Genomic DNA, 25,724 nt, shown 5'->3' on the forward strand with positions numbered 1-25,724 from the left:
TATGCTAAGCATATTATATGTTAATATTTGCCCTATGTTACTTAAGGGCTCAGAAAAGGATATTGATAATGATTTCTGAGTATTTAAAGCACAGGACCTGAACAAATCTATATTTAGGTCTCAAGCTGCTTCCTGAATAAAATTAACCTGCATTTCAGCATTTACTAGCTCCTGTGTTACCTTTGTGTGGCCTCAATTAAAGTTTGCTATGAATGCGGCAACTAAATTTATAATGCAAGTTCTACTTAAAGGAGAAAAAAAATGAGGCAATATGTAGAGAGTAGAAATAAACACTGTACATCCTCGTAGTGGATTTTGGCATGGAGTGGAGAATAAAGCTACAGACGTGTGCATGATGCCCATTGGCTGTGGTAATTCCATCCACACCTTCTGTCATCTGTGTGGTTGTATTACTAACACTCATCACTGCAGTGCTGAATAATAAGCACCTGTATGCAGTGCTGATTGAAGGGCTAAAATAAAAAAGATGGAGACTGCAAGTATCAAGAGCACTGCATTGATTAATTTGGTTGAAAAGTTTGTCTAGCCTGAACTTGGCCCACCCTGTTACCAAAGCTGCTGAGTGGTTCTGGGTCAGACAGCTGCTTTTTGGGCTGTCTCAAAAGTACCTGCAAGTCCAAACAAATCCTCAGCTGTGGCTGCCTTCTCGAGTTGCTGCTGGAACTGCTGACCTGTGCTGTATGTGACGAATGGGAATATTTAATTCAAGCTACTGTCTTCCACACCTCTCTCATTAAAACTAATTGCTTGTCACTTTCCATTGGAAAGAAGAGACTTGCAAATGGAATATACTGGATGCGCAATAACACTTAATGAAAGTTTTGTATTCTGCTGCTGTTTTCTTTTCATTAATTTTCATTTCTTTCTCTTCTTGAGAGCCATTTAAAAATAAATATTATATAATGTATAGACATGTACTAAATGCCATAGTGATATCTACACCTGGGAAGATTAACTGAGCTCACTCAAAATATGCTTAACCATGTCAATGTAATCCACTTCAAACTGGCTTCAGGGATCAAAAAAAGTCCAAAGGTTGAACTGTTCATTCTGTTTAAGAATTATATTGACTTTTTGGAGATTTATGTATGGTTGGAGAATCCTGTTGATAATTGGATGAAGTTTAAATTACAGATAATGGCTGCTCTAGCTGTTTCCTTGTAAAGGAACCTTTGGATTTGGAGGTAATCTTGTTGAGGTGTAAAAGGAAAGTAGGTAGTAAGGGAAGAAGATGGTAATCGGAATGGCACTACGTTTTGTTTTAAAGTAATGAGCCATTCTTTACTCTGACCTGTCATCCCAGCATGTCCAGGAGGAGTTGGGTGGATAGTTGTGGTAGGGGTGAGAGTGGTGGGTAAGGAATTGTGGCTTGGGCAGCTAGGTAAGGTAAGGTCAAAATCTTGAAATATTTTCCCTCGTAAAGCTGTTAAGGCCATGACAATTGAAAGCTTAATGCTGAGATTGATTTTTTTTGTCATTTGGTGAAGTTAATGAGTATATAGAACTCAGGTTGTGTATATGTTATTGCATAATCGGCTATGATCTAATTGGTGGAATAGACTTGACATTCAAATTGGTAACATTTCTATATTTGTATATCTGTTGCTTTTCTGCCATTGTGCAAAACCCAACTTGTTATCAGATTTGCATTTAACCATTAACGATTCTGTGCAAATATTATGGGAACTGGTATCCTGTGCATTTGTGAGTTTAATTCCCCCAGATATCTATTACAATTCTGAAGTGAAAGACTAAAAAGCATTTTTCAATGAGAATAATTTTCTAAGATTTCAAAAGTAGTCATGATCTAAAACAGTCTTAAGACATAAAGCACCAGTCTTAAAATTTACAGAGATGTAAAGGTGTATCTTGTGTTAATGGAACTGTACTTGTAGGACCTCTGTGGTTTGTCAACACTAAAAAATTGCAGTGCTGCTTGATGATATTGCTATGGTTAAAAATGATGCTGAGCCACAAAACTTTATATCTGGTCTTTCTGAAGATTATATAACTTGTTTCTGGTGATTAGTGATTTAGTCTATGTTTGTCCAAAAGTCTATATGCTAAAAAATCTCTGCTGTACAGTTACTGTCAGCACAGGTGTCTCATTTAAAAATGCAGTTGCGGTATTACCAATATAACTATCTATTTTATTTTCTGTTTTTATAAACAGCAGCAAACAAAACAGACCACAAAAAGGAAGTTGAAATAAATTATAAAGCTACTCATTTGTCTGAGCATTTCCCACCTTCAGTAGTTAAAGACATGCCAGAGATCCATCTGCTATTGGTACTTTACTATACAGCCTTTCTCCAGGTCTTCTATGGCTCTTCTAGTCTTACAGTAATTCAATAAATTATACCACATGTTATTATTTAAGAGGTAGTCACAGCAAAAACATGAAAGTGGAAAGAATCTTGTAAATTGAAATGGAATAGCCGATTGTGCTTGGTCCAATATTTATTAATACTCTATGTTCATGACCTAGCTCCAGAAATGTGCATGTTATGAAAGCATTTTTCTTTACGAAAGCCGAAAATACATTCATCTCGCAAAATAATAATGTCTTCTAATCAAAAATCTATATCCAAAATATGTAAATGATCTTCCTTTTATTATTAAATATTTATGCTTAGTCGATTTTCTTTTTGATTTCTCAGCAGTTAAACAGCTATGAAAGAGGGAAGAGGAAGACAATTGTGAAACACATCATTCATTTATTAGCTGTGGGGCTGGTATTTAGGTTTGGGGGAAAAAAAGCACAAATTCTATTTCTATACTGCCTGGGCATTGAGATTTGAGAACAGTGCCTGCCTTATGGATTTAGGTGACTAAACTGAGTAACGTTGACCTAAAAGCAATATTGGCTAATCAGTGCTTTTATGAGTGATCCTTTGGTCTTCTGATTGATAGTCCTTGTTAGTGTTTTCGTTGGCTGCTTCAGAACTCGTAAGTGAAAAGCTGGTTAAATAAACTGTACAGTGATAATTGCAATGACATTGACACACTGAGTTTTTAAAATTTTGTTTTGATTCTGCAGTATGATTAAAAGCAAACACTTCACATCAGATCCACTCGACAATGCCAATCCCACACTCAGAATAATGCATACCTGTGAGGGAGGAAAGCTTAAGCAGTTGATGAATGTTATATGAATCCATAGATTATTTTACCAGTTTTAACATCCTCCTGGCTGTGCTCTTATCACTAGGGATCAAAAAGATGTGTATACAAGAATAATACCAGCTAATCTCCCATGGTGTGATATTGGGAATTGAGACTAAGAGGAATCTTTGTGTGAAGTGTGATTAAAGGCAGGGCAATATCAAACCAGTGTACACAGTCATAATCCTGTTATATACAATGTCTTTATTTTCATATACTTTGATTTTATATCCTAATTTGTAATTAATACCAAAAAGTGCCACATTTTGGTGTGTGTGTGTATGTATATATGGGATATGCTGTGCCTTTTGTAAAAGAAGCATTTGACATTTCTGGGAATGCTCTGATGACTGGAATATTTTTTTCTCTCTGTATTTATGAAATCACCCCTTTATGTGTAGGAGAGTATGCCTAGAAGGTGAAGGTGTATTCACCAGATGAGCAAACCTAGCTTTAACAGTATGATAGAGGAAACAGGAAAAGGTAATTAATTTTAAAACTGGTATCTCCCTATATTGTACACTCAGGCAGGTAGTGATGGAGTTGGAAGGGGTGGGCATTCCTCTCCATGATAGCAGCATTGATTGTCTAGCAAGAATTAAGCCTTTCATGAATGTTCTTGTATGTGAAGGCATTGCCAGTCCTGGTAACCTGATAAAACTGAGATCAGTAACCTACTATGTGAACTATAAATCATCAGTACAAGACGTCACCAGGTCTTGATGATCTTGTAACGTACACCCAGGTATCCAATCCAACAATCTACTGGGACAAGTGCCCACATTCTGTGCAGTTTGTCTGGTATTTGGTAATAACTGTTCAGTGTCTCATCATTCAAATGCAAATGGATACCAGATGCATTGTTTATTACAGTAGTCACTGTAGAATGTCAGAATGTGTAACTGGAATTTCAAGCCAGATCTGCAGTCTATTCTGATTTGACAAAGTTGTCTGTCAAGGCCTCTTTAACATTTAGTCTGATAATTATTCTATTAGATATGTAATTGGTTGTGCTTTATATTGTTGTAGTTGCTAGGTTCTATCTTATTTGGGATATTTATTATAGTAGTTGTTGATTTCTACATCATCCAGGTAGTTTTGTGTAGTGGTGATATTGTCTAGATTGTTTGTTACTTGGATTATTCAGTACAGTAGATATTGTATTATCCAGCTTACTCAGTAGTAACTGATTTCTATTTTATTCAGGTTGTTCAATGCAGGGTTAACTGGCTTCTTATCTGGGTTACCAAATGCTGCATCAACTGAGTTCTGCATTAACCATGTTCATTAAAGTGGAAGCTAGGTTCTACAATATCTGGATTGCTCAATGCATTAGAGTTTATGTTAAATGAAATCATTCCAGGTAGATTTAATGCTGCAATTAATACACTACTAGAAAAACAAACCTAGGATGCAGACCAGCAATTAATAAAACCAACATTGAGCTACATAGCCAAAACCAAGATCGTATTTCAGGGGAAATTGCAACAAAACTCTGTGTGCCTGGTTGCTAAAGTAAGAAAAATATTCAATTAAGATAATATAAGATTAGATCTTTATTCGTCACATGTACATAGAAACACAGTGAAATGCATCTTTTGCATAGTGTTCTGGGGGCAGCCCACAAGTGTCGCCATGCTTCCGGCGCCAACATAGCATGCCCACAACTTCCTAACCCGTACGTCTTTGGAATGTGGGAGGAAACCGGAGCACCTGGAGGAAACCCACACAGACACGTGGGGAGAACATACAAACTCCTTACAGGCAGTGGCGGGAATTGTACCCGGGTCGCCGGCGCTGTAATAGCGTCACGCTAACCACCACACCACTGTGCCTATGACGGAGCAAAATACTTTTTAGATAATTTTGATTGAAAGTGGACTGCTTATTTTAGAGAATCTGTAACTAAATTATGTATCCTAGATTCCCACTTTCCACATTGGGAGGTCCTATGTTCAACAGCTGTTTCTTGTGCAGCATGGTGGAAACTCTGTTTTACCTCCAATGCCTTGAATGTTATCTTTGCCTCTCAGCAAACAGAACTGACCATTTTCTCAAAATGCAGTCTGATCAGCACATTGAGTTGTATCACAACTTAGGACTTGCATTTGATTTGGCTGTGTAGGTTAACATTCCATTAGTTTTATTGATTGTCTTTGTATGTATAGAACAAAGTGGGCATAGAGTTTACTGGGACCACCGGATCCTGGTTGTTTCTGTCACTTACTTTTGTTACCTAATGTGAAGTACCTTGCATTTGTCTGCAAACATTTTCATCTGTCGTTTTCGGCCCACTTACATATTTTTATCCAACTGACTCTGCAATTTCTGAGCTATCCCCCACCTGATTGGTACCATCTGCAAATCTGACTACTTTCTATTGAGTCACACATGAATATAACAAGCAGTGGTGTTTTCAAAACTCGACCAATATTGGGGCATCTTGTGCATCACTGCTCTCCTCAATATGACTCCTATACCTGTTGTTCCAACTTTACTCAGCTCTGAAGGCAGCTTGCTTCATATACAATCTCATAGAAGTTCAAAGCATTAACATTATTCTCAACTTGTGTATTGTGCTTTGAATCTTTAAACAGATTTTCTCTGAAAGAGAAACAAACAGCAAATCTAGATTGTTATACATACTGAGCAATTAGTTCATTCAGTAAGGTAGTTGCTGTCCTTATCATGCTTGCACTGAGTTTGAGCACTGGCATTATTTTCATTGTAGCATGACCTGGATGTCACTTCCTGTAGTGAAGAAGATTTGCAAAAGTCACCAGTTTATGCAATAGAAGTCTTGCAATAGGGGTGATATAATATATGGTTAAAAACATAGGCACAGGAATGGTATCAAACAAAATTGACAAGGAGTTGCAGAAGGAGATATTGGAGATATAGGGATAGATCAAAAGCAAAGAGCAAAACAGAACTTTAAGACACTGAGAGGCAGAAAAATTCAAGAAGTGACTCCTAGAGGTTAGGACTAGTGTAACTGAAGGCAAAGCTTAGTCATGGAACTATCTGATTTGGGAATATGTAAGGATCTCAAGGTTCTTAGTGTGGTGGAGGCTGCAGAGATGGGAAGGGGCAAGGTCACACGTGGATCAGAAAACAAGGTTGAGAATTATATACTTGAGGTGTTGCTTAATCAGGCACATTTATAGTTCAGTGAACATGGGTGATGGGTTCGCAGTACTTGATGTGTTTTAGGATAGATGTATATCTTATTAATTGGGCAAAATTCATGGTAGTATATAGGAATCCTCGTGAATTTTGCCCTTCCCCTTAGAATAGGCTAATAATCAGGTGCTTTACATAATTCCTAACAAACTGTGCATCTTGTTGCTTGCCTCATGGCCTCCAGCATTTAAATTCAGTCTGAACTTTGTCTAATTTGCAGTGATCTCTTTCAACATTCGTCACCTTCCAAGTATATGGGCTTTAGCCTATACCTTCTGGTGTATAGTAAGATTAAGCCTGTTCAGAATTCAAAGGACCTGCTTCATCACAAACCAGTGAGACGACTGCTTTAGTTTAGACAAATTGCTGGTAAACTTATCTTTTGTTATTTGTTTCATATATCGTTTTCAAAAGTAGAAGTCTGAGATCTTAGTGATCTGTGATATCCTGGAATTCCCTATGCAAAAACACTGTGGGAGTATCTTTCCCAGAAGGACTGCAGCAGTTCAGGAAGGAAGCTCACCACCACCTTCTGAAGGGTAATTAGGGATGGGCAATAAATGTTGTCCCTGCCAGTGACACCCAGATCCTAAAACTGGATACTTTTTTTTAATAGAAGTATGATTTATAGTTGTGCTAGGCCAGGTAAACAGGCATGGCAGTTGAATGTATTTGGCAATGGTTGCCTTGAGTCTTGATCACTGAAATGTGGTTTTGGCAGGCTTCCTAAGCTGGAATGGCGTGTGAAATTTGTGATACATTATAATGCCTGTAGTGTATTTAGTATAAGGCATTAAGAGTATTTAGCCAAATAGACTGCCTGCTTGTTCTGAAATATTGCAAAGTTTTAATATGCCTTCTAAAAAGATGATACTCTAGAAAACTGCAATTGTTCATTTTTGCTCACTGTGGGCAAAGTACCAGAGTCCATGCTGTTTGGGAGATCACTAACTAAACGTCAAATAGTTGTACAAATTAAACATATTTCAAATTTATAGCAGGGGAGGGGAAAAGACAGCTAGAAACAGTTCTTAAGGAACCAGAATTTCATAGGAAAGTATTGGAGATCTTTGCAGTGTACAAACGATTCATAATCTCTGAATGAGGTAAGGGGTTTGTTGTTTCTTGGGTCACTTACAGTTTTGTGCCATTAGAATCCATCCTCCAGAATCATCAGCAATCTTTTCAGTTTTTATCTGTCATGAGCACAACATGGTGGGCCGAAGGGCCTGTATTGTGCTGTATTGTTCTATGGTGAGAAAGGCTTGTGATTTGCCTGTTTTTTAAAATACCATCTTGGTATCCCATGATATGCTGCTGTTGTGAATAGCCTCTGATCTCATTTGCTGCTAGAGGTGTGCACTCTTGGATTTTCTGGGGAAAAAAATATTTAAAAGGTAGTTACTGGCACTGGAAAGCAGTACTTAAAATATGCATAAAAAATTGTAAATGTTTAGCAGGATATGTCATTCAGTTTGCAATGGCATACTTTGAATTGACCAACAAAACTGCAACTTGCAAATGATGTCATCACAAGGGGCATCTATTTTACCTGCACTCATCTAGTAAAATGACAATAGTCAGTCCCTCCCACTGCCTTTCATACAGCTTCCTGCGATCCAATAGTATTCAAACATTGAACTTTCTACCCAACACCTAAGGTGGATACAAAGCTTTGAAAATGATGCCTCACTTTTGCAGGAATGTGGAGCGTAATTGTACAAAGTATTTTAACTGCTAATCTGAACCAAAGCATTGCTGGTAGTTTGAAGGCTGTTTGCATTTTTTTAAGCATAAGAAGGTTAATTTTAGCTCTTGAGAAGAGGAAGATATCAGGAAGTGACTGCGGAAAGATACATTTAGCAGTTGTATACACTTCCTGCACTGATTTTTTTTCAAAAAGAAAATAGCATTTGAGAACTCTTAACCTTTTGTAAGAAAGAAACTATATTTAAGTAATTATGAGAAGTGATTGTATGAACAATTTTCACTGCTGGTATTAAAATTTAATGAAGTGTTGTTACACCCATTTATTAATCAACACCATTCAATTTCCAAGTTTTCCACTTACACAAAAGCTACCTCAATATCAGATTTCAATGTTCTGTTGAAAGTGTCTTTTTTAAAAAAAAAAGCCATGTTGTAAAGTGCATCTTTTCTTTGTTTCTGTATTTGTGCAAGCTTTAGCTGGCACATCAATTATGACGTATCCATGTCTCAGGTCGGCTGCTGAATTTTTGTGCCTGAACATATACAGACACAGCTAGATTCTATTTTGCCTGTGTCCTGACTGTAATGTGCTTTGTATTGTCCTTTTTGTCTAGCATGATGTGAAATATATTAATTCGCCCCTTTTATTTTCTGTGACCTCTCTCTAACCTGATCGCCACTGCCAGTTGTGTGTCTTTTTGTGGTGTAAATGACAAAAATTGGCAGATGGGTGCTATGAACTAAATCCTGTGCATTTTGGTGTGATATGCTGGCCATGGCCACTATACTGTGCATTATTGTATCTCTGAGAACCTTTGCTGAATTCTATCTAGTAAAAGGTCCCTTCTTGCATTCTCTTTTCACTCAGAATCAGGTTTATTATCACTGACATATGTCATGAAATCCTGTTGTTTTGTTGCAGCAGTACAGTGCAGGAAATTAAAAATTACTATAAGTTACAAACAAAAATACTGCAAAAGAGGAATAATGAGGTAGTGTTAATGGGTTCATGGACTGTTCAGAAATTTGATGGTGGTGGTGAACAAGCTGTTCCTAAAATGTTGAGTGTGGGTCTTCAGGCTCCTGTACTTCCTCCCCAATGGTAGTAACGAGAAGAGGGCATGTCCCGGATGGTGGGGGTCCTTAAAGATGGATGCTGCCTTCTTGAGGCACCGCCTCTTGAAGATGTCCTCTCTTTTTAACGCTAAGATCACTTTCTCTGAACAATAATGTCAGTGTCTTAATCTGTTTTTCTCCCTAAAACTCCCTGGAATGCCATGTAAACCATGAAATCTTTTTAGTTTGGGTAGTACTGTCAAATGGATTTCATGAGAATGTTGCCTGAAGGCACTGTGATGACATTGACATGCTTTAAGTTTAAGATTCAGACCTTAATTTTGTTCTATAATATGTAATATATTTTATACAACTTAAGCATATTCATAAACAGCATAAAATATATTGCTTTTTTGACTGTGGTAACAATGCTAAAGATTTGTTAAGACATGGCATAACTTGGAATTTCTCCAGGATTCCTAATGGAGCAAGGCAGCTGGATTGTTTTTTTAAGTAACTCTTCTGGCCAAGTTACTGAACGATGACCAACCAATTGTGAATTGTAAAAGAATAAAACTCTTTCAATAAAGTGATCAGTGAGAAAAGATGTACATAAAGACAATACAAAATGGGACCTATTGGAGCCTGTTTTTTTTGAGTGCTGCAAGAGTCCTTCAAAATTCAAAATAGCACTCAGTCTTTTGCTGTAGCCACAATTGTAGCCTCAGAACAGAACAAGGAACATGCTCTCAGTCGCTGTCAAGGTGACTGTGGCCATGAGCTTATTTATCTGGTTCCTTCCAGGCTGGAACAAGAATACTTACAAGACCTCTCTCTCTCTCTCTCTCTCTCTCTCTCTTTCTCTTTCTCTTGTGGTCTCTGTTGCATAAGGTTCCTGAGGTTCTCTACTTAATAAGAGCCAATGACATTTCATTCCCTATTGCCAGAGTCCAGCATGGTGAGAAATTGACAGTGCTCGGCTTTCCCATAACACCATTGATTACACACACATCATGTTGCAGTTGATGCCAGGAAATGCCAACATTGCCTTATATTGGAATTGAAAGGCAATCCAATCAGTATCCAACAGGTATGAAAACATAGTGAATCCTGCAGATCAATAGTAAGTAAAATAAATCAAAAAAGTTGTAGGTGCTGGAAATCTGAAACAAAAAAATAGAAAATGCTGGAAAAATCTCAGCAAGTCAGGAAGGGTCCTCCTTCCCAATTCTAATGAAGGGTCACAGACTTGAAATGTTGACTGTTTCTTTATGTAGCATTGCTGCCTGACTTGCTGAGTTTTTCCAGATTTTTCTGTATTGTTTCAATAATAAGTATTCTGGTTATATTATGATGCCTTCATTATGGGGTAATCTCCAGGGCCAGTTGTATTTTGAATTACTGCAGAAAACCAAAGGGTGCTATTGGTTGATGGGGCTGTTTACTGACAATATTGTTGTTGACCTGAGCAGCACCACATTTCCACAGGAAATGTGACAGATGAGACTGTTAGCATGTTCAAGCAATGCTCCTGCTACTTGGACCTTGGGGAAGCAATGCATAACTCAGCTGAGGGTTTGTTGAGGAGTGTGGTGCATAACCTAGCCAAGAGGTGCTAGCCCTAGCACTGGCTAAATGGTGAGGAGCTGAGGAGCAAAAGCAAGAGGGTGAAGACAGGAGGCTATCTGAACATTCCCTCTCTGTGTGGCTATATTAAATACATTCCAGTGAGATATGAGTAATCCCATCTCTAGTTCCTCATTTGCTGACAGTCCCACAAGTTACCGTCTCTCTGTCACTAACCATTACAGTGCCCCTGGGTCAAAATGCAAACGCTACCATGAAATAACTGATTCCAAGCTAAATTTATGAATTAAATCTTGCCATGTTTTGAACAAAAGTCATTGAAAAGAAAAAAAAACTGCAAATGCCTTAAATCTGTAAGATTTACTGCTGAAAATACTGGAGATATTCAGCAAGTCAGGCAGCATCTGCGGAGAGCGAAATGGAGATCATGTTTCTGATTGATAACCCTTCATCAGAATTGTTCAACATGGGTTGGGTTGCCATATCAACCTATGGTTCTAGGATTTCTGAGATAATGTGACATGGATAAGTTTGAAGTGCTGGCAAAGAAGGGAAATAATAGGTATATGTTGACACCATACTCTTGTAAATCCAAGGATTGTGCGGATTGCAGAGGAGGTGGGATGTGCGAAAGAGTATTAGGTATGAGGTTACCACTTTTTTATTATTGTTTCACCCCACTGCTGGCCACAGATTTGGCACTTCTGCCCGGAGTTGTGCAGGGGTTTTCCTTTCTTCCAGTTTGGGCCACACTTTTTCTACAAGAGGGATGGAAGTGTTACGAATGAGCCATGATTGACACAGATTGTTGATGGGTGAGTGATAGTGGAGAAATGTAATGAGCAATGCCTGAGGCCCAGTGATTGACGCAGTTGGTGACTGGTGGGATTTGATGCATTCACTGAGCTTGGTTACTTTTTGAACTTCTGGTGGCTCAGCACTCAGATCTTCAGGGCTTGACCACAAGGGCAATTTGCTCCCATTGCTTTCCATGTTTGACTTCGGAGGGTCTCCAGACCTCCTGTGATAGGTCACCTTTCACCCGTCAACCTCCCTCACTAAATCTTGTTGGAACCATGTTTGGAGGCCCGTGGATCCCATGTTCTCCAATATTTGCCACTTTTAGTTTTCCCAGTCAGTGTGAGATGTGAAACAACTTCAGCTCCCACTCCAGCCTCTGCTTCTTTCGTCAGAAGTGAAGGCTGGCTTTAGCTGTTACTAGCCACTCAGTATTGATTTCCTGCTGTGGCTCCCAGCTAATGAATAGCCAGCTTAGCACTGGCCTGATGTTGAAGCTGTTACAATTAGCGGGCAGTACGAAGTTGGCGTGCTGCCTGCATATTGCTGTTCGGATGCAGGTTAATTGCATGTTGCGATCCCTGCCCCCATGTTCATGCCCTATTGAATTAGACTTTAATTCATTTCTTTGCTTTTCATTTTTTGCTTTGGTGCTAACTTTGTTTGGATCTACAGGCACTGACAACCCTTCAGTAGCTCAAGCATCTGACTCTTTGTCAGGAGCATCCACAGTGATGGCCTTCTGGTTATTTGATGTCGGAGGACACTATCACAAAAGTAAGACTTCCCAGCCAAGTTCAGCGAGAAATACTAAAAATGAGAGGATTTTCCCTACCCTCTGTCCACTCTTTGTCCAAGGGACAGAGATTCTAGTGTACCCAGCAAACATATCAAAAATCCCAATTCAATCTTGGGACCTTACAAACTACGTAAAGATGTACATTTATTTGCCGAGTCACTTGGGGAAATAAAAATTCAAAATTAAATCAGTCTTTTTTAGTATTCTGAGAAAATTGTTGTGGGAAGAAGGGGTGGTGGGGGGGAGAAAAATATAGAAAAATTAGTGGACCTTGATAATAAGGATGCTGCTTTGAAGAGAACAATTGTTCAGTTATTTATTAATTTCCAACACTGTTTATTGGAATAGTGGGATAAAAAGGAACATTTGCATTGCCACAGGGGTCTTCCATTACCAGTAAGAAGCTTCTCACAATTTTAAAGGGACTTGTACCTTTCTGTTTTAGACTGCTGTTGCCTTGTACTTTGTGGCATCTATTTTTGTATTCAGAAAATTGCTCAGGGGAGTGAACCTCTGAGGCTTTGCACAGCAGTGCATACCTTTTTTAATTAATTTGTTGTGTTTGTGAAAACCTTCATTGGTGTTTGATAATTAACCCTTTGAGTATCACATTATTTTTGCAATTTTTTATCAAAAAAGTAAGCTAGGTAGTGTTTTCTAGAAATTAAAATGTTTGATTAATGAAATAAAAAAAAATGGTTCTTTGAATTTTGGTCTTTGTTTTTTCATAATTTAAATGACTTTGTTTTAGCACCTAGAATAAAAACAGAAAATGTCAAAAATAATCAGCAGGTCAAGCAGCATCTGTGGGAAGAGAAACAGTTACTTATTTGATTTTCACTTACTTGTTTTAGCACCTTTTTGTGTGATTAATTTTGGAAAGCTCCTTGGCATATTTGGAGTAGCATAACTACTTTTTTTATTTGGAGAGTGGGTACTTCTGCTAATACTCATGACCAAATAAAAGCTTTCAAGAGATTGCCCTGAATTAATATTAAACAATCCAACACAACCATTTTCCAAAACACATTTTCGTATTAATAGGGTTTCCTTTGAGAAAATGGTTACGCACCATTGAAGACAAAACAAAACCTTATGACTGCACTTGAGGAAGGAACAGACTGTTGGGCCATGCTGGAGGAAGCCAGTTTGAGTGGCTGACATTGTTTCTGTATCTTGCACAGGAGTTTAAATCTTTTTTAGTTCTCTCACAGCCCAGCTAAATCCCCATGTAGATTAGGGATTCTAAATTCTGTTTACAGAATAGAATTATTACAGCTACTGTTCAGTGTAGAAAGGCACATACTAAGGATTTTAGCTCATCAGTTTTAATGCATTGAAAGGGCAATAAAATAAACCTTGGTATAATTGTGCTCCCAATCATACTTAGTTTGTTCTTAAGTGATTTGATACACTCTTTACAGCTTTATAATGAAGATCACTTTTGTCTTTCTATACTTTCTTTTCTCTTGAAGCAATAATTTACACAGGAATGTGCTTTTAAGGGCACACACCCAGTTTACTGTTCACCATGTGGAGATGCTTATGTGTGACCAAATATTTGTGTGTGACCACAGACAGTTTTTACGGCATCACAGACAAGCTCAGTCCTATCATCACTCAGTATGCACACGTGCTCACAGCATGGAATCAGAGCTGATTTTTCCATCCTGCCAAGACAACTACATCCCTGGATGAGATTAGCAAACTAATCAGAGTGTAAGGGACAATCTAGGTCATAGAACCATGGTGCATAGTAACAGGCTCTTCAGCCCATTGAGCCTGTGCTAGCCATCTAGGTGCCATTTACACTAATCCCATTTTATTCTCCCCTTATCCCCTCAATTCCTTCCCCCCCCAGATTCCACCACTCACCTACACACTAGGGGCAATTTACAGCGGCCGATTAACTGACCAACCCGGACTTCTTTCAGATGTGGGAGGAAACTAGAGTATTCAGAGAAAAACAGTCACAGGGAGAACATATAAACTCTGCACAGACAACACTCAAGGTTGGGTTTGAACCCAGGTTTCTGGAGCTGTGAGGCAACAGTTCTACTAGCTGTGCCACTGTGCTACCTAGGTCTGTAAGCTTGGTACAGATGTGACACAACATCTGGTTTGTTCTGTGCTGCCTGTGCTCGACATCACCTTGCCTGCATTTACCTGCAGCAGCAACTTGAGCCTTGATGTTGGGTACTGATGGGCAAGGCCCCATGTACGGCAGGGACTATATACTGAAGCAGATACCTTGACAGCTGGTTAAGCCATGCCCATAGACTTGCTGGACATCAAAACTGTCAGAAGATTTTGTCTGCTTTGTTGAAAGTAAAATTTTTAAAAAGAATTAAACACAGTTAAAACATTGAACATCAGAAAATAATTAATTACATTAAGTTAACTCGGTTATTTCAAAATATGTCTACAACCTGGCACAGGTTCAGTGCCCAGATTTCCCAGTGTAACTGCAGAGAAACTGCAGGAAGCTGGCACTCCACTGCTCTGGATCTCAATGAGAAGCTCAGCATTGGAGTGCACTCAGACTGACAGCAGTGAGGACCTTCCACAAAGTTTGGGATTTCTGCATTTGAGTGAGTAGCCCTCAGAAACCATTCAAATTGTCAGTTGGCATTTGCACAGTAGCACTTTAGAGGAGCTGCAGTTTCCCACTTTAAAATAAAAATTGAAACCACTATGCATAGTCCTGAGCCACAGAAGCAAGTGGATTTCGGATAACCACATAATGATGGAGATTTGAACAGGCAACAGGATTTGCCATGCATCCACACGGGAAATCTTTCAGTTGGGGTGGTAATTGATTTCGTGCACCTCTTGCTGAACACTGAAGTCAATGGAACCATATTGTTGAAGTGTAGTACAAAGTGCAGCCTGTACTATATATGTGGCTTAGTGAAAGCTCCAGAGAATAAATTCTTGCCCTCAGTTTTATGTTTTCTCTTTGTTGTTCTGAGACTGATATCCAGCATATAATACCTGACCTAAAATTCAAAATGCTTAGACAAAATCTTTTTCACAAATTAAAAACAAAAGATATTCTGAAAACAGCAGGTCAGGCAGCATCAGCAGAGAGAAAAACAGAGTTAATGTTTTAGATTGATGATCTTCTATCACTTTCTGTTTTTGTTTTAGATATCCAACACCTGCAATATTTTGCATTTTACGTAACTTTTTCAAGCTCTTTACAATTATGTAAATCTGACCATTTTAACTGATATTTGCATCATAGACGAACTTGAATTGGGAGAAATTTTGGGGCTATCGTTATGATGTGAAAGCATCAGATAAGTAGGTTCTACAGTGAGTTTGAGAAGGAATTGGAATGAAAGAGGAAGATGTGGTTTCTGTACTTTTCAGAAGATCCCAAAACATAATTCAGCCATGAAGTGATGCAATTGTTATTGTCCACTTTTGGGCAGATCCTCCAAATTGAGGTTGACTTGCTTCTGTTCCGGCTCTGTGGTTCTGAGATCTTCATTGTCAACAATGTGGCCCCCGGCTGCTGGAGCTCGTTGAGTGTGGTCGGAACCATCAAGTTGGATGATTCCTGGGTTAGAATGTCGGCCTAGGTGAGGCTGTTAGCCTTGGTCCATCTATCTTGTTGGTGGATTTGGAGGATTTTGCGCAGACAATGTTGTTAGTACTTCTCCAATGCTATGAGGTGCCTGTGGTAGGTTGCCCGTGTCTCTGAAGCATCTAGAAGGGATCACTGGTTACTGGTAGGCTATGAATTTTTTGGCTGGTTTAAGATTTTGATCTTCAAAACACTCTTCCCTCTGGAAGGTCTGCTGGTGCACTGGTGAAATATGTCATCAATGTTTGCCTTTGTTGAGAGGACATTCCTGGGAAATGGAGAGTGATCTATGTTTTTCACAGTCTTACATTGATGGTCAGTTCTCATTGATGATCAGAGTGGTGGGAAACGGCCTGATAGAAGATCTTTGTCTTCCAGATGGTTAGTGCAAAGTGCAGTCTCCAAGTATGCACATAAACAGGTGTCCCCTGCATATTGTAAATCAGCAATTGAGGTTTTGAAGTAGAGACAGCAGAGGTTGAACTGCTTCCTGCTTGTCCTGTAGATTAATTCCATTCCAATGTGAAGCTTGTAATAGGTGAGGCATCTCGAGACACTAGAAAATATCACTAATGCCCCTCAAAATCCACCAAATTCACTGAAAGCATAAGTGAACCAATGTCTACGTCCTCTTCCAGGCCAACATTCCCAGTTTTGAGACTCCAGTTGCTCTCGAGCAGCTATGTCTGCAGGTTATGTCACTCATGTCCTCAACACCAATCTCCAGAAACAGACACTCTATTGTCTGCTGTGGGGGGAGTTTGTCAGGTGGACAACAAGTAAGATTTGAAGATGTGCTCAATACTTCCTTGAAGAAGAGCAACAACCCCACTGACAAATGGAAACCCCTGGCCCTTGACTACACGAATTGGAGAAAGAGCATTCATGATGGTCTTGAGAACCTTGTGGCTATGCGTTGTGAGCATGTAGGACTGTGAGCAGTTAAGGGAGCGCAGCATTCTTAAGCTACCCACCCACTCGCCTCATCAGCCACTTCCTCCTCCTGTGCTTTATTAGCCACCTAAGAATCCACAAAACTGGAGTGGAAGCAAGTCATCCTCGATCCTGAGGGGATTCCAAAGGAAAAGAGTTTAGTACAAGGATGATTGAGAAGGGTTAGTACAGTATTAAGGTCTCAATCAACCCCAGTATGCCCTGGGATTGAGTCTGTGGTTGATGTGTTGGTCATGATCATGGCTTACGTAAGCAGATCATGGGCAGACATAGAATTGTAACAAATTTCTGAGTACAGTCAAATTTGAGGAGGTTTCTCCATACTCCCCTGTTGAGGGCTTTTGTAAGGATGATAAAGGCCATGTGATTGGTGCTGTTCCCTGCTTTTATTTCTGGATTCATTGTGTGGTGATGCTCATGTCCACTGCACATCCTAATGAACAGAATGTGCATTGTGACTCTGAGGGGGACTCATCAGCCATTGGGAGAGGGCAGGGGAACCCTTCTATAATTACCACAATTGGACTTGTCTCCTTTCTTAAAGATGGTCATGATTACAGCATCGGAGGTCTCCTGGCATGCTCCCAGATAAGAGAGGTAATGTTGTAATGTAGGTAATAAAGAAGCAAGATAACCATCAGATAATGTTTTTCCACAAATGGGTGGTGAGGTATATTGTGCAGAACACCAGATAACACCCTGCTCTTCATCAAAATTGCCACCAGGTCTTTTGCCTACACATGAGAGGGCAAACAGTTGATACATTTTAGCAATAACTAGTTTGTTGCCTTACCATTTTGGTTAGAGTGACAGATTTATTAGATATTCACATCTGATTATAATGTACTAGTTATACAACAGGAACAATAGTACAGAATGGTTAGACAGCTGTTTAAATACAATGGACAGAAGGTAGCTATGGGGAACACAGTTAGCACTGACATATTGGTTATTCTTTCCATATCTCAAATGGTGGAAATCTTTTCTTGTACCAGAGACAAGGAGGAAAGCTTCCTCACATCTTCAGTGGGTCTTGATGGTTTCTTTACATTGTGTATGATGGGCTTATCCAAAGCAGCATTATACAATCTTTGTGACCACTTTTTGAGAATCCAAAATATTGGTCATTATCTCTGAGCACATCACATCTTTTGGGTCCACTCGTATTACATAGGGGTCAGTGAATCTTTATTATGGACTTCAGCTTAGTGTGACCTTGCACATTGGCTGTCCCATTTTTCTAACTAAAGATAAATAATGGTTTATCTTTTGATGCAACTCTTTCAATGGTGAAAATCCATCAGTTGTCTCACTGTTCTAAGTAGCAAGTTTAAACGCTATTGTCCCATTCTATACTGACTTTTTCATAGCTGACAGCAAGCACGTAAATCATTAACTGCATTCCTGCTTTGTCCTGACAGTTAAGCTATTTCTTACATTTGTTAGATGCCTCTTATTGAGGCAGTGGTTCACATGAAAACCAAGAGTCAAAATGATCCAACACACTTGGCACATTCTACTCTCAAGAAAAAGAGCGAATTAACCCATCATTTTCTAATGATGGTTTGAAGCCTTGTTATACTGTAGCACCTCCAATTATGCAGTACTCCATCTGTAGTCCACTGAAGTGCCAGCCTAGACTTTTTTTCTTGTGCTGTCAAGTCTCTGGTGTGGATGTGAACTCAAAATCTTTGACTCAACCAAGAAATTTATCAACTCAGTTATAAACGATACAGCTAAGAGAAATTTGCAGAACTATCAAGAGAGAGCAAGCGAGTGAGGGAAATAAAATGTTTTTTTTAACAAGGCAAAATTGTACTGGTCCAAATGGGCTCCTGGTTGAACAACTCTATGTAATGAGGAGGGCTGATGACTTTGATTTTATTCAATAGACTATTGAAGTGAATGATATTTGGTGAAATATTAAAAGTGGTGAAATGGCTGTGAGCCACTGGACTTATTCCAGGTTTAAGCTCACTTCTCATTCAATTAGAATGCTCTTTTCTGACCGATGATTGTGGACTAGACCCCTGTTGGACATATTTTCTTTGCCTTTCAGCTGTTGATTTAACAATGCTGCTCTGAACTAAAGCAGTAATTGTAACCAGTTCTGTTCTATATGTTTAATGGATTCTCAAATAGTTTATTGGTGTTCACAATCTGTTGGTTAATTAAATCCTAGTTATATCAGACACATGGCTAATGCATATTAATCACTAAATTGTTCCAAGTACAGTGAAATAAGATGATTAATGTATTATAACAGGTCATTGATTAGAAGTACGCAGCACTCATAAACAGCAGAAATATAAACCGCTCCATGTAAGACACTTATGCCCTTTAATTTTATGGCTGTGGTCTTGTGTGACTTTAGAGTGCTGTTGCTGGGTGTAATTCACTACAAAACACTCAGAATAGCTGGAAACTCTAACTTTTTCCATGTGTGCTGTATTGATCTCAGCAAATGTGTTTTCTTCTTTCTCTACCGTGTGTGTGTGTGTGTGTGTGTGTGATTTGCCCCTTTCAAATCTGAATGTTAATTTCTTAAACCATTATTTTAAAAAAGCTGTCTGGGAGGTCTTGTATCTCCCTTTCATTTCTCATGGGGGGGAAAAATGACAGCTGTAAGATATGCAGTACAATTTAAAATATAATCAGGATATTAAAATTAATGTTTGAATTATCATGTAATCATGTGCTTTGTTTATTTTTCCCAAACATGTTGCTTGAAATCATTAAGTTTACCTTTGTGATTTAAGGCCTTGCTTTAAAATTCTAAGTTGATCAATTGCATTCATCAGTTCTATGAATGGAGGAAAATCTGAACAGAATTTTCAGTATATATGAAGTGTTTTTGTCAAATGCTTCTAGAAGTTTCCTAATTTATCCCTCATTGCATTTGTGGTAAATTTGGGGTTTGGATTTTTCTCAGTGTTGCCGGCCAATTTTAGGTGTCGATGGGTAGGATATCAATTAGGGAGTTGGTCCATCAGTTGTTCCATGATATTTGATCACTTCCAGGGTTTTCCACTTCGTAGGTATTTGCCTAAGTTTAATGTCATGGGTCACATTTTTCATAAATACTGCAAAGTAGTGATGTTATCAGTGTGTTGTTGGCTTCCTGCATAGCTAAAGTGCTACTGAAAAAAACAAATACTCCTCCTTGCTTCCCACCCCAAAGATGAGAACTGATTGCAGGGCGATCTCTGAAATATGAATTTGGGCTAAGGAAGGCTTCTTCCCTTGAACTATCCTGCAATCAGCTGATTCTGCTCTGCCTCACTGGTCCAGTTGCCCAAAGCCCATGGAAGATATTTTTTTCCCTCCTTGATGGACATGCCTTCCCACAGTTCCACTGGAAAAGCCATTGTTAAGAAAATCTAGTGCTGGTTGCCATTTGGTGTAGAGAATCTGCTCTGTCCTTCCTACCTGAAGTCCAGTGCAAAATCTTTGTTTTAATGCAGACTGTTGATCTTTTGGCTGGTTCAGTCTTGCTGCAGATTATGCCAGTATTTGTCAAGTTTTACTAGCTATCAATCTGAAACAGAGAGGTAGAGGTTTTTCTGGCACAATGTGACTTGGTTTAGTCAGGAAAAGTAATAATTATAACACACCAAAATTACTGCTGTCAGACTTCTGTGTGTTCTGCCCTTGTAGAAGTTAAATGGGTAAATTATAACATTAATTGCACCTGGAGTTCATTATTCTTGGTCGAAATTATGAGTTATTTCTCATGGGGAAAAATTATTAACAGTTTTAAGATATTGAGTACAATTTAAAAATAATTAGGAAATTAAATTAATGTTTGAATTATCCTCTAATCATGCATTTTATTTATTTTTCCCAAACATGTTGCTTGAATTCCTTAAGTTTACTTTTGTGATTTAAGGCCTTGCTTTAAAGTTCTAATTTGTGTAAATGCATTCAATGATTTCTGTGAATGATTTGAAGTTACACACCTATTGTAGCAAAATAATTTGTAATTAGATCTGAGTCTTTAGAAATTACTTTTATGGAAAGGGAGTAAGCAGTTAAGTTTAAGAAGCTAGCAAGGAGGGAAAGAAACAACCAGTGAACTCTGGGGCTAGAGTAGAACCTGGAGCTGAAACAGGAACATCTGGAGGAAGATCAGCAGGAGGAGACTTAGAGTGGGAATAACACTGGCAAGATCTAGGCTGAAATAGAGCATGTGAGTAATTAAGTTGGGCCTATAAATCAAGAGAGCAGACTTGGGAGCAGCAGGTAGCCAGGCTAGGAGGTAGTGGGAAGGACTGGGAAAACTAGAATCTGGGGATATCCAATATCTTTTAGGGTTGTAGTCGTAGTGCAACTACACATTTGCAATTTGGCTTCTGGGATTGTTTGGTACAGATCAGAAAAAGATTGACACAGAATTCTTCACATTCCTTTCAGGATATTCAAAGCACTTTACAACCAAAGAATTTTTGAAGTGTCATCACAGTTGCAATGAAGAAAATGCAGCAGCCAATTTGTACACAGCAGCTCCCACAACAATGTGATAATGATCAAATTTGTTTCTAGTGACGTTGTGTGAAGGACCGATAATGGTCAAGATATTGGCGATAACTGCCCCGCTCCTCTTACAATAATGCCACAGGATTTACATGTCCAACTGAGAAGGCAGATAACTTTCCTGTGCATGGTTGCTAGCTGATTACTTGTTGGCAAAGGTTGCTAGTGTAAAAAAAAGCTCTTGACACCTAGCTCATGCAAAGTTTTTTGATGCTGTGGTGTGATTTAAACTTGTGATCTCTAGATTGCTAGTCCAATACAAGTCCTCACACATATTTCTCTATTTCCCACATGTCTGCTCTGACACCCTTCCCCCCACCCCCACCACCCACACTCCCCTGGCAGAACAGCAGTAGAGTTCCTTTGGTCCTCCCCACTAGACTCCACATCCAACACATCATCCTCTGCCATTTCTGCCAACTCCATCATGATCTCACCACCAGTCACATCTTCCCCTCTCCCCCTTTCTACTCTTTCATCTTAGTCCATTCATCCCTCCCCACCCACCCCTTCCCATCCTCTGGCACTTTCCCTTGCAACCAAAGGAGATGTAACACTTGCTCCTTCACCTCCCCCCTTTACCACTATCCAGTGACCTACTCAACCCTTCCAGGTGAGGCAGAGATTCACCCACACCTCTTCCAACCTGGTCTACTGCACTCGGTGCTCTCAATGAAGCCTCCTCTATATTGGTAAAACCAAGTGTAGACAAGGTGTCTATTTTACGGAGCATTTGTGCTCTCTCCACAGTGGCAATCTTGAGCTGCCGGTGGCATGTCATTCCACTCACACAATGACCTATTTGTCAAAGGCCTTCTCCTTTGCTACAGAGAGGCCAAATGCAAATTGGAAGAACAACATCTCATATTCTGGTAGGGTAGCTTACAACTCAATGGTATGAATATGAATTTTCCAATTTCAGTTAACCCAGTGCTCTCGTCCCATGTACACTCATCTATCCACCTCGTTTTCTTCTCCCTTTGTTCATTCCTCCCATCCCCTCTCCCCAAATGGTTCAATCTGCCCATCATTCCTTCCCCGTCTGGCTCCACCTATCCCCTACTGGCCTCTGTCCCACTCTCCCTCCCTCACTGGTTTCACCTGCCCATCATCCCCTCCCTATTCAGTTCCACCTAACATCTACCAGCTTCTGTCTCACTTCCTTATGTACTGCTCTAAATATGTGTGAGGGCTTGTATTGGCTATCTTTCCTGTTCCCTCTCAGCCCTGATGTAGGGTGTTGACTTATCCCTTTTGCCTCCACAGATACTGCTTGACCAGCTATTTTCTTCCAAAGTTCTGTTTTTTGTTCTAGATTCCAGCATCTGCAGTCTCTTTTATCCCAATACAATCATTATTCTGCTCCATACCTATATGGTAGTGTAAAGATCTTTCAGCAGATTCCCTGTAACCCAAAACTCCCTGATGATACAATTATAATTTTAACAGCAACCATTCTTGTGGTGTCTCAGAGTAGGAGAACCAAATTTTGGGGAATTTCATCATCTGGGTTTGGGCCTTTTTGAAATACGTTAAGATTGTATAAACTTATTCACATTGGGGTCCATTAGTCTTCAGAGAAAAGATTTCAACCATATCAAACTGAGCAAGATTTATGTCTGGGTCCCTAAGGTGAAAAGCGTGTTGTAAGTCACTGCACCGACAAGTCTCCAGTTGATTAGTTGGAGTTTATTTTATTGTGTAATGGTAAAAATTATTTTTACATCTGGAATTCACATTCACTTGCAAGCATATGTTTCCAATAATAATCCTGACACAATGATATTCTTTTCCAGTAGACTGCAGCTAACTAGAGTTCTGAGGTCTTTAAGCTAGCCATTAAGTGAAGCTAGTTATCTCCAGCATTGAGTTTGTAGTATAAAACTTAAAAGTTTCTCTTGCACCCAGCTCATGCAGTTCATCAATAATGAAGCTTCAAAGGCACTGCTCTAACTTTGGAATTGAGACAACCAAACAGATTTGTTGCAGTGCAAGGTAAATAGGGCCTGGAATCTGTACAACTTGCACTTGCGTGCAATGGGATTCATATGAATTAAGCCTGGAACAGACTTGTGCATCGGGAACAGTAGATGTCTGTATTGACAAATAAAGTGGGCCTCAATAAGAGCATGATAACCCCAGGAATGTTGTCTGTCTGGTGCATAATTTAACACAATTGGCAAAGGAGGTGGGATATGAAGGATTTTCTTTATATTTTACTCAGCAGTATGTTAGATCTGGAGTGCAAAAGGATGGTGGGAACAGATTGAGTAGTAACTTACAAAAGGAATTGAATATATAATTGAAAATGACAAGTTTGCAGGATTAAGGGGGAAGAGGTGGGGAAGTGACTAATTGGATAGCTCTTTCAAATATCTGGCACATAGTGGGCTGAATGACCTCTCTCTGTGTTGTAGGATTCTATAAACTGTAAATGGCAATATTACTGAACTCCGAATCCATTACTGTAATTTAGCAGTCCTTAGTATTGTCTGTTTATGACTGGACAATTTCCATCCACTGATAGATAGAAAAATCATAAATCAGTTTCTGAAATGGCATCCTTGTTTAAAATATTAGTGTCTCCCTTCCTTCATACAACAATGAACAAACTTGCTGTGTGAAACATTCAGACAGGAAAAGACACTGCTTTTTGCTTTGGGGATCTCAGCCCCGAGAGGTGGCCCCTGTGTGGTGCCTGAATCAGCTCTGCACTTGCATTGTGAAGTGTACAAGTACAGAACCTAGGTGAGGATCAGGCTGTGTTTGGCTGTTGTGTGTCTGCTTGTGTTGCTTGCGTACTGCTGAGGTACTTGACGGGCTGCTGCTGCCCATCGAACTGATGTGGGAGGTGTGAGGGAAAACAATTTTTTACTCTGGTTTATGATCCAGACCAATTGCTTGTAAGAATAGTGGAAATATTCATTCGCTCTGGTAGATAAAGTGGAATGTGGTGTATTTTTAAACTGAGAGTTTGAAAGGTATTGCTATTCAGAGTGACCTTGGTGTCCTTGTACATGAGTCAATGAAAGTTAACATGCATGTACTGTATGGCAAGCAATTAGGAAGGCAAATTGTATGTTGGCCTTTTTTTTTTGCAACAAGAGAGTTTGAGTACAACAATGTAGTTGTTAGGCTCCAATTATTTGGAGCTCTGGTGAGACTATATCTGGGATATTGTTACACTTCTGGTCTCCCTGCCTAAGGAAGGATATAGTTGTCATTGAGGAAGTATACCAAAGATTCACTGGATTGATTCCTGGGATGGTGGGTTTGTCATATGAGGAGAGATTAAGCAGACTGGGCCTGTACTCTCTTGAGCTTAGAAGAATGAGAGGTGATCTAATTGAAACATACAAAATTCTTCTGAGCTTGCCAGAACAAATTTAGGATTGATGCTTCCCTTGCTAGGATGTCTAGAACCATGGATCAGTCTCAAAACAAGGACAAGAAGAAAACGAGAAGAAATTTCTTCATCCAGAAGAGATATGTATCAAAGAGGGCTGTTGAGACAAGTAATAGCCTCAATTATTGAATAGTAGGGTGGAAATGGGGTGGAGTCAGTGAAAACACATCTCTCTGGAATGGTGCAGAGAAAACCAAGTCTGCATCCAGAGAGCACCATGTGGTCAGGAGAGAAGGGAAGAAAATTAGGCCAGGATGAGACAAGAGAAAGATGTCCTATTGGCCAGATTACGTTCTGAACAATAATGTTTTCCAGGAGCTGATAAAAGTTTCTATCAAAATGGATTTAAATGGAAAAGGAGCATCTGGGATGGCACCAAGCACTTGCTCTTTCAGGGCCATACAGAAGCCCAGTGTAACTGATTAAAGGAGTGCACCACTTCCCCCAGCTGCCCACCAGTCAGGTAGAGGGCAGGCACGATAGTGTAGTGGTTAGCTTAACGCTATAACAGCGCCAGTGACCTGGGTTCAATTCCGGCCACTGTCTATAAGGAGTTTGTACGTTCTCCCCATGATTGTGTGGGTTTCTTCCGGGTCCTCCGGTTTCCTCCCACATTCCGAAGACGTACAGTTTTGGAAGTTGTGGGCATGCTATGTTGGCGCCGGAAGCGTGTCAACACTTGTGGGCTGCCCCCAGAACGCTCTACGCAAAAGATGCATTTCACGGTGTGTTTCGATGGACATGTGACTAATAAAGAAATCTTACCTTATCTTATCTAGTACCTCCTGCTTTCCTTGTGGTGGAATCTGCATCTCCCATGTTGTCCTCATCAGCTACCCCTAGAGACTACAGAAGTGGAGTGGAAATAAATCCCTTCTGGCCATAGAAAACAGAGGGTAGTGGTGGAAGGGTGTTATTTT

General features: G+C 39.5%; 1 protein-coding gene across 3 annotated transcripts in view; it reads left to right on the forward strand.

The window, feature by feature from the left end:
* Positions 1–25,724, forward strand: part of LOC127568645 (B-cell lymphoma/leukemia 11A-like) — a 162,266-nt gene that overhangs the window by 50,790 nt on the left and 85,752 nt on the right. The window lies entirely within an intron of this gene.

This window comes from Pristis pectinata, chromosome 3, assembly GCF_009764475.1.
Source record: "Pristis pectinata isolate sPriPec2 chromosome 3, sPriPec2.1.pri, whole genome shotgun sequence".
NCBI classification, from domain to species: domain Eukaryota; kingdom Metazoa; phylum Chordata; class Chondrichthyes; order Rhinopristiformes; family Pristidae; genus Pristis; species Pristis pectinata.